This window comes from Aedes aegypti, unplaced genomic scaffold (genome assembly GCF_002204515.2).
Source record: "Aedes aegypti strain LVP_AGWG unplaced genomic scaffold, AaegL5.0 Primary Assembly AGWG_AaegL5_hic_scaff_858_PBJ_arrow, whole genome shotgun sequence".
Classification (NCBI taxonomy): domain Eukaryota; kingdom Metazoa; phylum Arthropoda; class Insecta; order Diptera; family Culicidae; genus Aedes; species Aedes aegypti.
In genome coordinates, this window is record NW_018736556.1 from 53,489 (window position 1) to 67,654 (window position 14,166).

Here is a 14,166-nt window from a genome sequence, read left to right on the forward strand (position 1 = left end):
CTTTTCCACTTGACTGTAGTTTTGCTCAGTTTGTGTTAGTGTTCTTGAAGCGTGAACAACAGCTTTGACTTGTCCATCGGCGAACTGATGCATGATAACGGCACCAATTCCAGTCTTTGAAGCGTCTCCAGATACGATGATGTCCATACTTGGATTGTAGTGGGTTAGCAGCAGATCGGATTGGAGAACTTTCTTGATATTGATGAAAGCTTCTTGACACTGTTGACTCCAAAACGAATCAACTGCCTTTCTTCAACAAGTTGTCTAACGGCCGGCGTAATTGATGCATTTCTCTGACGAACTTGCCATAAAAGTTAACAGCTCCAAGGAAAGATCTGACTTGACTGATATCGTTAGGGCGTGGCATCTGAACAATTGCACTGATTTTTGGTGGATCTGGACGTATATCTTCTGAACTGACTATGTGGAATTATTGGCCGAATTTGCACTTCTCCAGTCATAAGTTGAATCCGAACTGTTGAAGTCGAGTGAACAGAGCTTGCAAAGTTTCTTCGTGTTCAGTTTCTGTTTTGGTGTGCACGATGAAGTCGTCCAGGAAAGATTCTACTCCTTCGATTCCCGCAATCAAACTGCTCATCAGCTGCTGGAATGCACCCGGTGCCGATTTTACACCAGGAGCTAACCGGTTGAACTGGAACAGTCCACGATAGGTGTTGACTGTTAACAGCTTCTTTGATTCTTCATCAACCTCAACTTGTAGATAAGTATCTGACAGATCAATGACACTGAAGATCTTGCTACCTGCCAGCTTGCTGGAAAATGACGTCGGGCGTTGGAAGAGGGTAGTGGTGTGGTTCCAAAACAGCATTCAGTCCCGTAGAGTAATCTGCACATATGCGTACTTTTCCTCTTAACTTCTTCACGACGACAATTGGTGCTGCCCATGCGGAATAATCAACTGGAGTGATGATATTTAGCTTCTGCAATCGATCCAATTCCTCGTCAACCTTCAGTATAGCATGGAACGGAACGGGTCGCTTTGGACGGAAAACAGGCTTCGCATGTGGTTTCAGGAATAGCTTAACCTTCGTTCTCGTGCAGTGACCTAGTGTGTCCTTGAATACTTCGGGGGTAACGGGTGAGGTATCGGCTTCCGCAGGCTGGATTGAAATTGGATTGATTTACTTGATTGCAGATGGAAGCAAGGGGTTTGTTCCAAAGATCGAATGCTTTGATGAAATCCAGTTCCAGGAGGTTCAAGTTCTTCACTGTAGTGACAAAGCAAGTAACTGTTCTGGATTCGTTGTTGATGGTCATCCGACATTGGAACTCTCCCTTCAGTGGAAGTGCAGCACCCGATGTTGTATTCGCCCGATGGAATGAATTGGTGATTGATGGTGAACCAAGCTTCTTCCATGATCGGACGGAGATGACTGTTATGTCCGAACCACAATCCAGCTGAAGATGCGCCGGTTTATTGTTGATGAGAGCGGTGACGTACTTACGAGTATGTGCTACCAGGTCCGTCACACTCGAGCTCAGATTGTGTACCACTTCTAGTACTGCATTTGGTCCCTCGGTAGTACAAAAGGTACCCAAGTCTAACAGATCGCAGTACACTTTTTACGGAATTCTAGATTAGCTTATGAGCTATAAAATTTTGGGCAACTGCAAGGGACATCGAGGTCTTTAATTTGTCTTTGCTGCTACTGCGTTGACGGAAAGGATGTGATTTGACTGAGATGAACGCTTGCCTTCAAAATGGACATTCTTTGACGAAATGCATGACTCCACATTGCCAGCACGGTGTTCGAGAAGTCTTCTCGCTTCAATGTTGAGAACCAGAGGATTTCGGCTGCTTGGGTTGTCGAACTGCATGGACCGACGAAAGTGATTGCTTCTTCTTCACCAGAGCTGTGTCGTGTTTGAGATTCGACAGCCTCTGGCATTCGGTGACTAGATTCTCGAGATTTACCGTTGCCGCCGTGTCTGCTTCAAGCTTCGATAGTAATCTTGTCCTGACGTCTGCATCTCTTGATGATTGTTAGACCGCAAAATTAGTCCCTTGAATTGGTCGATGATCAGCTTATTCAGTTCGAAGTCCTCACACTGGCGGTTGACGATGCGTAAGTAACGTAATCGTCTGCTTCGTTCTTCACAATCTTGAGGCAATCGTACCGTTGACTGAACTGGGATGGTGGTGTCCGAAAACAGATTTCAGTTTCTTCACTACTTCTTCAAAGGTGAAGTCTCGTGGGTGTCGTGGCAGGAGATAGTTCAAAAACTTTTCATGAACTGGAACGCTGAGACTCCCCATGAGCAGGCGAATTTTTGCTGCGTCAACCAGTTCTCTCCCGTCGGCGCTGAACAAATCTTCATACTTCGAGTACCATCTTTCAAACGTCATACCGTCAGCTGGGTCATGATGAAACTCCTTAGGCTGTGAACCGTTTCACCAGTTCGTTTAACTTTTAGTTAAAATTTGACAGCTCGATAGTTATTTCCCCTCCGGTTAGAAATAACCCTGCTCTGGAGCATGGTTAAACTTGACAGTTCGAAAGTTATTTTTTTGCTCCCGTGAATTTGAGAATAACTAACCATCTGTCAACTTTGTTCTGAAATAACTACTCGACTGTCAAAGCTCAAATGGGTCGACTGCGATGTTCAATTTAACCATTTGAGGAGAAAATAACTATTGAAATGTCAAATTTTAACTAATAGTTAAAACGAACTGGTGAAACGGTTCACAGCCTTAATTGTCGCGGAAAGCGACTCGATGATCTGCTCAGGCGTGTTTCTTGACTGCGGATTACCCGGATTAACCGGTCCAAAAACAGGAGCAGCTTGTTCATAATCGCTTGATTGGAAACTTCAACCTTGATCACCGACGGCTTCATCAATTCGCGCGGCATTTTTGGAAGTGTTTCAGCTGGTCTTCAAATTTCCGGAAGATTTTCAGTAATACTCGTCGCCAAATTGTTACGAGTGAAATGTGGTGGTAAATTTCTAACTATTTATTGAAATAAGTCGATCTTGATTGAAGGCTCGTAACTGAATGATCTTCATTTCTGCTTTTCGCTGTCATCTTGCTTGCGCACCCAAAGCATGGCATACTTGGTTGCAACAACTAGTGGTGGTAACAATCACTAGGTATTTTTGTGTGTTCCAATAACCGCTCATGCAAAAAATTAAATAAAATTTTCAATAAATTTCGATTTTAGTATACAGCCTTCTTTATTGCAGAAGTAGCTATGGTTTGACAAATATCAAGATAAATAACGAAATTCGAAACAATGCATATTTTAGTATGTTCGTCACGAAATATGTTTACCGTGGAGCGGAAATAGGAACACTTAGATCAAAGACAAATTGATGCCGTAAACAAATGCAATTAAGTTTTTTTTTTTAAGAAAGTTTTTCTAATTATTCTTATTTTGCCGCTGATTACCTATACTTGGAGCTACATTGTGACATAAAAAATAGTGTTGATCGACACAATAGGGTATTTTATACTAAACATTTGAACGCATAACTTCCCTTAAATGAGCGGAATCCGGTGCACTGATGGTACCAGCCCTGTAAACGAAGTAATTTACTTTCTACTCACCGAATCGCGGAGGAGCCACATTTGGAGACGAGAATGTTCTTCAACATGTCGACGACTGATTCCGTTGATGGTGAAACTTTTTAACTAAAAATTCAATACTCTGTGAAGAAGGAGGAGTCCGATTGACTACTTTCGTGATAATCTCTTCGATAACAAGGGAACAACTCGAATATAAAAAATGTATTATAATAAAATCCGCAAAATCACGTAAACCACCGGAGGCGAAAGATTGTGCAAAACTGAAGAGGCTGTCAAAAATGATGATGATGATGATCATTGTAAATACGACCAGGTCGATGTTGCGACCAAAGTATTTCAATGTACAGGTAACGAATTTCCGAAAATACACGAAAAAATCAGATTACCAAAAATTAAATAATTCTTCAAAACCCACCCTCACGTTTGAGTAAACCGCATTTGGGCTTATTCATAAATTTCATAACGCTGAAGGGGGTGGATGGGTGTCCTCACGTTGTTACGGCTCATACAAAATTTGTAGAATATTCATACAAAAAGCGTTACAAAGGGGTGGTGGGTGGTTAAAAAGGTAATTTTCAGCGTTATGAAATAAATGAATGAACCCTTTAGGCCCATTCACAAATTTCATAACGCTGAAGGGGGTGTCAAAATTTTACAGCCCCTACAAAATTTGTATAATAATCATACAATAAGCGTCACGAGGAGGTTATGAATTTTGTGAATGATTTCTTGTGGCATATTTAAATTAGGTATTTTGATAGTCCATTTGCCTGAGTGTAAAACAGAAAACCGTGTTTACCCATTAAGTGGAGAGGCACTTCTAGCGGAAATGGGTAAATTTTTACCATTAGAGGGTATTCACAAACCACCGTGTAGAGTAGACCTGTTCATATTTAAAATAATGTCTGGAATCTACCGGTCAGGCAGTATTCGGAATTCTCATGCTAAGAACAATGTCTGGGTCAAATTTTCAGCTCATTTGATAAAGATTTCAGTATGCTTCAAGTTGAAAATGTGTTTTTGGGCTTATTTTCAAGGTTTGAAAAATCATAACTAGCATGTGGAAAATCAAAAACCACTTGCTATTACCACTATTTGAAAGCTAATTTTATTCTGTTAAAGTTTGTCGAACACGCTAACAAGATTAAATTGAGTTTTAACATTGTTTGGTCCAAATTTGTACTCCGCTGTACCCATAAATTACAGTTTTCTCAATATACATGATATATAAAACATGCATTGGTATTATTTTTTCAGGCCCTAGTCAACGGGAATCAAACATAATACATTTATGAATTCATTGACCATCAACAGATTTACATGTTGCTAAAGGCAATAAATTACAATAAATGCCCCAAAGATCGAGCACCGCATCGCAACCTGATGATAGTTAAATCATGCATGACACATGTACCGGGAAACGAATGAATTGAACAAGTTAGCATTGCTTTTTCTTTTCGAGTGATGATTGTTTTGATCACATTTCACTGATCATTTAGAACGATTTGAAAACAATCATCATCATCGACTGAGAAAGGCAGTGCTAACGTGTTCATTTTTTGTATTCATTGAAGCTCACGGTGGTGCTCTTGGCTCACCCACAGTGGATTTACAAATGTGCTTCATAATTACCTATTTTTTTCAATTTATTTTTCGTAAGATAAATGGTTACTTTGAACGGGATTGACTTTTAGATATGCATTGTCATCATGTCTGGAAATTAAAAATCCGAAATTTTCATGCAGGCATGCTGTTCAGTGAAAACAATTCCCGAAAAAAGAGATTTTCAAGAACCTCGAGATACAAACCTCAACCAAACTATGTTAAAACTTGCTCCAATCATAAAATTGTGTTCAGCAAAAAATCGTAGAATTGGATAAACTACTATGTAGAAGTATTTCCGATAAATTTTGATGTTTTGTTCGGTAGTTTATGATTTTTTAAAGCTTGAAAATAGCCCAAAACCACATAATTGATTTGAAGCACAACTAAATTTACTCTAAATTGAGTGAAATTTTGGCCAGAAGTTCATTTCGCAATGAAAAAATCAAAAGTATTGGTTTGACTGGGGAGTTTCCAGACATTTTTGAAAATATGAATAGGTCTAGTGTAGAGGTTACATTTTGGGTAGAATAAACTCAAAATTTAGGTAATTTTTTTCTTGTGTAGGCTCGGGCTCGATCGCAAGGGAAGAAGAAGAAGAATCCGTTGCCGTTTCACATAAAGTGATAATCGTTGAAAACATTTACTTTTTTTAAAGTCCCGCGGGCCAAGTGCACCGAAAATGGGAATTTCCGTTCAAACATGCGTCGCTGGATTTGGAGTTGCCGTCGCTGGGCAGGAACCGCTCGGAATTGCGCTGCTACACCTGCGGTCAATATTCGCCGTTTTTGATTTATTTGAGCTACAACGAAAAGGCCGTCAAGTTCTGCCGGGAAGCAAAGGTAAAAATGTGTACACCGGTTTTTTATCGGTTGTTCCGGATGTTGTAAACACACCGGTTCCATTCCCTTTCAGCACATCCAGATGTTCTGCCCGATATGTTCCCCGAATCCCGATCTGTACAAACGGTTCCACACCGGAGAGGATCTGTTTCCGCGCGGACAGCATTTTGAACGACCAACGGCTGCTCAATTTGCTGGCGGAATATGTTTCCGAGGAAGACAAATACGCCTGCGAGGACAAGATCATCATCACGGAAAACACCCAGTTATGTTCCCCCTACAAGGCGGTGGCCAAACGTCGGCACCCAAATCCCACAAAACTGAAGCAACTGATGGATTTATTTCCGGAGGCACACCGGATGCGAAACGAACACTTCGTCGACCGGGAAGATCTTTGCGAGGGCATGAAGCGAAAGTATCACGACATCTGCGTCAGCTATATGGACATCTCGGAAGCGGGGGGCAGTCAGCTGATCGACAACTTTGACATTATGATCGATAAAACGCCGATGGTGATGGGACCGAGCAGACACAGTAGAATTCCCGCCATCACCGTTACGGGAGCACGCTCCGGTCCGGATGTGGTGCTGAGCGATTCCGATCGGGGAGATTCGTGCTGTCGGTGGTAAGTGTATGGGTCGGAGGGTGTAGATTTGAAGACATGGGCGTAGTCGGGACTTCATGAGGGGGGTGGGGCACGTTGCTTCATTTACCGTTATCAAGAAAAATTAGCCATCAACTTGCTTAACGATCAACGGTCAAAATTTTTCATGGAAGGACGCTGTTTTAGGAGAATCAAGGCTTCCTTCCAAATCGGACGATTTGATTATAAATTTCCTGAACCCCATTCAGTACCATCGGAGTCAGAAGTAAGGTCATGGTTCCAAACATTGCCGCATGGATGCCAAATGCATGATTTGCGGAGGTGTCTTCTCACGCTAGGAGCGTCTTCCTGTGAATGAAGATACCTAAAAGTTTTGAATGTGCAAATTACGGGGCAGCCATAAATCTAATTTTTGGGATTGCTCTTCTCGCAAACGAATCGTTGAGAACCGGTTTTCGTAGCCGGAATGTCCCAGGCAGAATTTCCAACAATGCTAATTTGGCAGTTAACGATGGCTTGCTTATTTTCTCCTGACGGGTAATGTTGGCGAATCCTCGCCATCGCGCTTTCACAACCATATTTGGACACCCTATTGTCGGGTGAACGGGACAGGATGACAGTTTTCACTGTCATGCGGTGAGTCAGGGAACAATAGTATGGAAGGTTGTTTATCATGCAGAAGAAAGTGAAAGTACACGTTCCACAAACTGATAGTTAATCCTAATTCTTAGCCTAATAGTCTAAACGTAAGCAGTAAAATTAAGTGAATTCTAAGCCTATGCTAAAGGTAATTGAATTATAAAATTTGTTGAACTTATGACACTATATGGGCTAATTTACATAGTTATGCAGAAACCTACACCCTACATGGTGTAACCTAAAAGTCGTTAGAGTTACTATCGCCTACCATTACAACTGAGGTTTAATAGTACGGACTAATACGACAAAATACGAGAATAGACATTTGTACACCGGTTGAAGACCAACACGACACGAGACATACTGAATTGACTACACGGAGGGAAACGAAATACTGAAATCGGGACTAAACGTAAGTTCACAATAATGCTTATAATTATTTAAAACACAGCAAACAACATAATGATACACAAACTGGATTGGACATTGATAAAATTATGTAATTTTCTCAGGGAAATAATAATCTACCGGACAGTAACCAAAACCCATTCTTCGGTCGTTTCATTTCCGGGATTATTATTGCGGAAAATTCCGAGAGCGTTGGCAATTTCCAACAATTTATTATTTCCGTTTACTGCAAAAAATCCGGTCATGTCTTTTATAACCTGTAAATAAAAAATAAAATAATATTTTAATCAGTCCACAGTCCGGGAAGTCTCCCCTTTTGCGCTTACGGCAGCCAGTATTTATAGCTCAAAAATACTGTAGGTACGATCAAGTAAAAGGTACCAGAGTCATAAGGAATATCACTTGAGATAGGTCGACATGACAATGTCAAGTCGTACTCTACGGTCAAAACGGTCAGATAACCCAAACCAAGTGGTCGGTGCGAAAGTTAGTGCAAAGGGTGGTGTGCAAGTGGTGGTCACGGAAGATCCAGATAAATCCTATCCCGTGCGGACATGCCAGGTGTGCCGAGAATGGACACGGATGAGATGGTGCAATGCGATGACTGCCAGAAATGGCACCACTTCCAGTGTGTTGGAGTAACGCAGCAGATCGAGAATTTTCCCTGGAGTTGTGCCAGATGCGAAGCGCAAAGGGTGTCCAGGAACCAAGTTCGACTGCAGGTGCTCTCCAAAGAAGCGGTAGTTCATCAAAGCGGCTGCCTGAAGCGAATTCGAATCCGGTGTTAGTTTCACATTCAGCAGGGTCCATGCTCAGATGCAAACGAGTACAGCTGAACTTTATTCTGCAGCAGAAGACTCTATCAGCCGGAAGTCACCGGTCAAGTTCCGTTCGTGTCTTCTTTGCGATGGGTAGTGAATACTAGCAGAGAACCATCTAGAAATGCTTCGAGAGTTTCTTCGGTATCCGTCAAGTCGTTCTTCACAAGCTCTTGCCAAGCTCAAACTACAAAAACTGGAGGAGTTGAGGATCATTGAGCGACGTGAAGCAGAACAGCAACGAATAACCGCAGCGGAGGAAGCTAGAAAGGAAAAAGTATTTCTGGAGCAAAAGTACCAATTATTGGAGCAAGCCATGTCCGAAAGCTGTCCTCTAAGGACGATAAAGCGAGCCGAACGAACAGTGGGTAGCAAGCGCAAGCGGCAAATTGTAGCCTATTAAAACCGCCAAACGCAGTCAATCAATTCGCTTTGACTGAGCGCATTAGGTAAGCTGCAAGTTGATCCACTAACTAATGCACGAATCGGAGTAGCCGTTCATCTCAACCAGAACCAAATCCACCAGATCCATTTCCTGTACCGGAGTCCATGTTAGCTTACTCCGTCGATCCCCCAGCGCCGGATAGAATGCAGCATATGGCATTAGGCACGACTAGTCACAAACCACTGTGCGATCAGTCTCGGTTTAACTTCGTCCATGGGGAGTCCCCGCTCCGGGTTTCAATCACGCAAATTCCTCGGCCCTGTGAATATAGAGAAGATTTACGCTCCAATCAGCCAGCTGATCCACCACGACCAATGTCACTGCCAGCAGTGTCACTCCAAACGCGTGATTCAGCAACTCGATATCCTGGATCACATCCGGTTCATCAACCATCCCCAGAATGTATCGACTCCAGACTATCAACAGTTCACGCCACATATGAATCGTGCTCCTCATTCTTCTACAATGCGAACTAGCCGTGCCTACGACCAGGAAGAGGATATGGACCCATGTCCTATTTCTCGAAAACAAACTAGCGGTCAGACAAGCAATATCGAGGGATCTGCCCACATTCTCTGGATGCCCCGGAGGAATGGCCATTGTTACTTTCTACCTTTAATAGTACGACAACAATGTGTGGTTTCACCAACGAAGAGAATATAGTCCGTCTGCAGCGAAGCTTGAAGGGTCGTGCGTATGAGGCAGTCAGAGCAGATTGTTACATCCATCAAATGTCAACGGAGTCATGTCGACGCTCAAGATGTTGTTTGGGCAACCCGAGATAATCGTAGATTCGATGATGTCTAAAATAAATTCTCTTCCGCCACTTAAGGAGGATAAATTGGAAAACCCTTGTTGATTTTGCGGTCCAGCGTTGGAAAATTTCTTGCGCAACAGTGGGACGCGTGTGGTTTAGAGGAATACCTTTACAATATATCCTTTCTCCCATCAACTCGTCCAACAAGCTTCCACCGTCCGATTAAATTGAACTGGGCACAGTATAGGCAATCCTTCCTGATAGCCAACCTGCCTTCCTTCAGCAGCGGCTGTACTCACTTGCAGAAGCAGCTAGTGCCGTCATCATCCCGAATGTTGCCTTCGAATCTAAGCCCAATCGTAGTGACCCACGGGCGGCAAAAAAAGATCAATTCATTCGTTAATGCTCACTCCGGAGGATACCACGTCAGGATATCATACCGCAGCTCAATTCAACGCAAAGATAGAGCCAATTGCTGTCCGGTATGCAAGGAGAGTTGCAAATCGATAGCTACGTGTAAACGATTTTTGGAATTTTTCACGTGATTCTCGCTGGGCAACCGTGCGGGATCTGGACTCTGCCGCAGGTGTCTACGTCGACACAAGGGAGGATGTCAGTCAAAACTGTGCGAAGGAACGGCTGCGAACTGAAACCCACGAGCTACTGCACATGATCAGAAGAAGCACCACGTCAAACCGTTCAACTCCCAAAACACTTCTTCGTCGATCAGCATCAAGTCTCCATTACATCTCCACCACCAAATCCGTCGTCATGGGTGTCACACTCATCGTCTTACATCAAGTCAAGTTTTATTCCGCTACTTGCTATTGTATTGCATGGAAGCACGATCGATTCAAACGTTGCCTTTTTGGACGACGGATCGGAGCTCACATTGGTCGACGAAGAACTGGTCAACGAATTAGAGCCTTGAAGGAGAGCCTATGCAATGTTCCTGCATTGGACCGGGGGAGCTAAACGCCGGAGAAGGATCAAGAAGTGTTAAGCTGCAGTTTCTGCGAAACACAACGAGTCGAGATTTACGCCATGAACGGTGTGCGAACCGTAGCAGAACTGCTGCTTCCTTCACAAACGCTTAACTTTCAAGAGTTGTCAACACGGTATTCACCTTAAAGGCTTACGATTGATTCCTACCAGGATGTTCGACCGAGATTCTAATAGGAATGAAGGATTCAGCATTTACCTTAGTCCAAAAAGCCGCGAAGGAACTTTGCACCAACCGATCGCCGTTAAACCGTCTTGGATGGACAGTTTGTGGGGGAGGAGATCAGGAAAATCCGCTAATTCGTTCACTCTGTATTTCATGTCTGCGCATGTGACTCACCGACAGATGGACCTTCACGAAGGATGAGGAGTACTTTACATTAGCAGCTTGGGAATTGCATATCCGGTAAAAAAAACTCTTCGCAATGCAGAAGAGGAACGAGCTTTGACTCTCCTTGAAGCCCGTACGGTGTTCAAAGGAGATCGGTACGAAACAGGACTTCTTTGGCGCCACGACGATCTACGTCTTCCAGACAGTCGTCCAATGGCACTTCGGCGTTTGCAGTGCCTCAAGAAGCGAATGAACAAAGATCCAAAGCTAGCTGAAGTTCTCAATTCAAAAATATCTGAGTTTGTCACGAAGGGATACGCCAGGAAGCTCAGTGACAAGGAACTAGGGCAAATATATCCCCGGGTATGGTACCTGCCAATATTTCCCGTTACCAACATCAACAAACCTGGTAAAATTCGGATGGTGTGGGACGCAGCTGCAACCGCCTACGGCGTATCTCTGAACTCAGTCTTACTTAAAGGACCTGACCAACTATGTGAATTATTCTCCATACTAATCCAATTCCGCGAAGGACGCATCGCCTTAACAGGAGACGTTCGAGAGATGTTTTTGCAAGTACTCATGCGTCCGGTAGACCAGCAATGTCAACGTTTTCCGTGGTATGAAGAGGATGGAACACTCTCTGTTTATATTCTGCAGGTAATGTCTTTCGGAGCATGCTGTTCCCCCTGCAGCACCCAGTACGTGAAGAATCTGAACGCTGAACGGTTTAAAAACGACTATCCGACAGCCGTTGAAGTGATTCAGAAACGCCACTATGTCGATGACATGCTTGTAAGCGTAGACACAGAGGAAGAGGCGATACAGCTTGCCCAACAAGTGAAGCGTGTACATTCCGAAGGCGGATTCGAAATCCGCAATTGGATTAGTAACTCCAAACATGTCATACAGGCTTTGCAGGAGTGTCAGACAGAAGAGAAAAATCTAGATGTATCATCGGAGATAGCAACGGAGAAAGTACTCGGAATGTGGTGGTGCACCAATACGGACACATTCACCTATAAGGTGGGCTGGAATCGTTATGGTAAAGCGCTACTAGAAGGTCAACATTGTCCAACTAGAAGGCAGATGCTGCGCGTCCTGATGTCAATGTTTGATCCACTTGGATTGATTTCTCAGTTTCTGGTGTACTTAAAAATCCTGCTACAAGAAGTTTAGCGTTCTGGTGTTGACTGGGATGATAAAATGGACGGCGTTCTGTTCGAAAAGTGGCAAACGTGGCTTAGAGTACTCCCACAAGTCGAACACTTACAAATTCCTCGTTGTTACTTCTATCAACATACTGCTGCCTGCGGGACCGTCCAACTCCACACGTTTGTCGACGCTAGTGAAAATGGAATGGCCGCCACTTGCTACTTACGTTTCATCCGTGACAATGTCGTAGAATGTAGTTTAGTGGCCGCTAAAACTAGGGTAGCACCGCTGAAATTCCTCTCCATTCCGAGGCTGGAACTCCAAGCAGCAGTGATAGGGACGAGACTAGCCCGATCAGTATCTGAAGCCCTCTTAATCCAGATTTCACGCCGAATGTTTTGGTCGGATTCACAAGACGTACTATGTTGGATCAATTCTGACCATCGCCGATTTTCGCAATTCGTGGCTTTTCGAGTTAGCGAGATCCTAGACACAACAGAGATGTACGAATGGATGTACGTCCCTACCGACCTGAACGTTGCCGATGAAGGAACTAAATGGAAAGGATTACCTGATCTCACTCCTCAATCGAGATGGTATATAGGGCCACAATTCCTTTATCACTCGGAAGAAGATTGGCCTCAGTCGTCGAAGAGTAGCAACACTGCAGACCAAGAGCTTGAGCGTTATGACACACTACGCCTCGCCAGATGCTGTGATACGTGTTGAAGAATACTCCAATTGGAAGCGGATTGTCAAGATTGTTGCTTTACTCTACCGCTTTGCAAGTAACTGCAAACGGCAGCTACAAAGGAAGCCTAAAATGATCGATCCCATTTCCAACCAGGAACTCACAACTGCAGAATCGTACCTTTTTCGTCAAGCTCAACAAAAAACCTTTGCAGAGGAAATCGCACACCTCAGAAAATCTCAAAAGAATCTTAATCCACCTGTTCCTGTGATTCCTAAGTCTAGTTCACTGTATCACAAATCACCCTGAATGGATGAGTGCGGAGTATTAAGAATGCGTGGTAGAATTGGTGCCTGTGAATACGCGACCGAAGACGCAAAACACCCAATAATTCTTCCCGTGACCACCATACCACCAAGTTAATAGTTGCACATTACAACCAAAAATACCACCATCAAAACCATGAGACCGTTGTTAACGAAATCCGTCAGAAATTCAGCATTCCGCATTTGCGCTCGATCTATGCCAAGATGAGAAAGAACTGTCAGCGCTGCAAAAATGCAGCACGTCTAGATGCCTCGCCCATTCACACATGTAGGTGTCGACTTCTTTGGGCCGTACGAGGTAGTCATCGGTCGTCGAGCAGAGAAACGATGGGGAATGCTCGCCACTTGTCTCACAATCCGAGCGATTCACATCGAAGTTGTACACTCCCTAAGTATAGACTCGTGCATCATGGCTCTGCAGAATTTCATTGCAAGGAGAGGTAAACCGCGTACATTCTTCAGTGACCGAGGCACCAACTTCATAGGTGCAAGGCGGGTTCTCCAAGAAACAGAGAATGCCATCAGTCAAGAAGAGCTCATGAAGGAATTTATGGACGCCGATACTAACTGGAAACTTCTGCCTGCTTATGGGCGGTAGCTGGGAGCGTCTAATCGGCAGCGTCAAAAAAAAAAATTTGATGGCGATTCTGCCAGCTAGGAAACTTACAGATGAAGTTCTGCGCAACCTATTAACGGAAATCGAAAACATCGTTAACTCCAGACCTCTAACACATGTTCCGATTGACGATGATTCAGCGCCCGCCTTGACCCCGAACCACTCCTGCTTGGGTCATCCAGTGGCTTGAAACCTTTGAGCAATGCGGATGGCAGTGTGTTCTACGTCAAAGCTGGCTCCTATCTCAAATCCAGGCCAACCAATTTTGGAACGATAGGTTACCGATTACCTTCAGAAAAAACCCGCCGCCACGAAATGGTTCATGCATACCAAGCCTATCGAAATCAAACGATGTTGTGGTGATTGTCGATGCAAATCTCCAC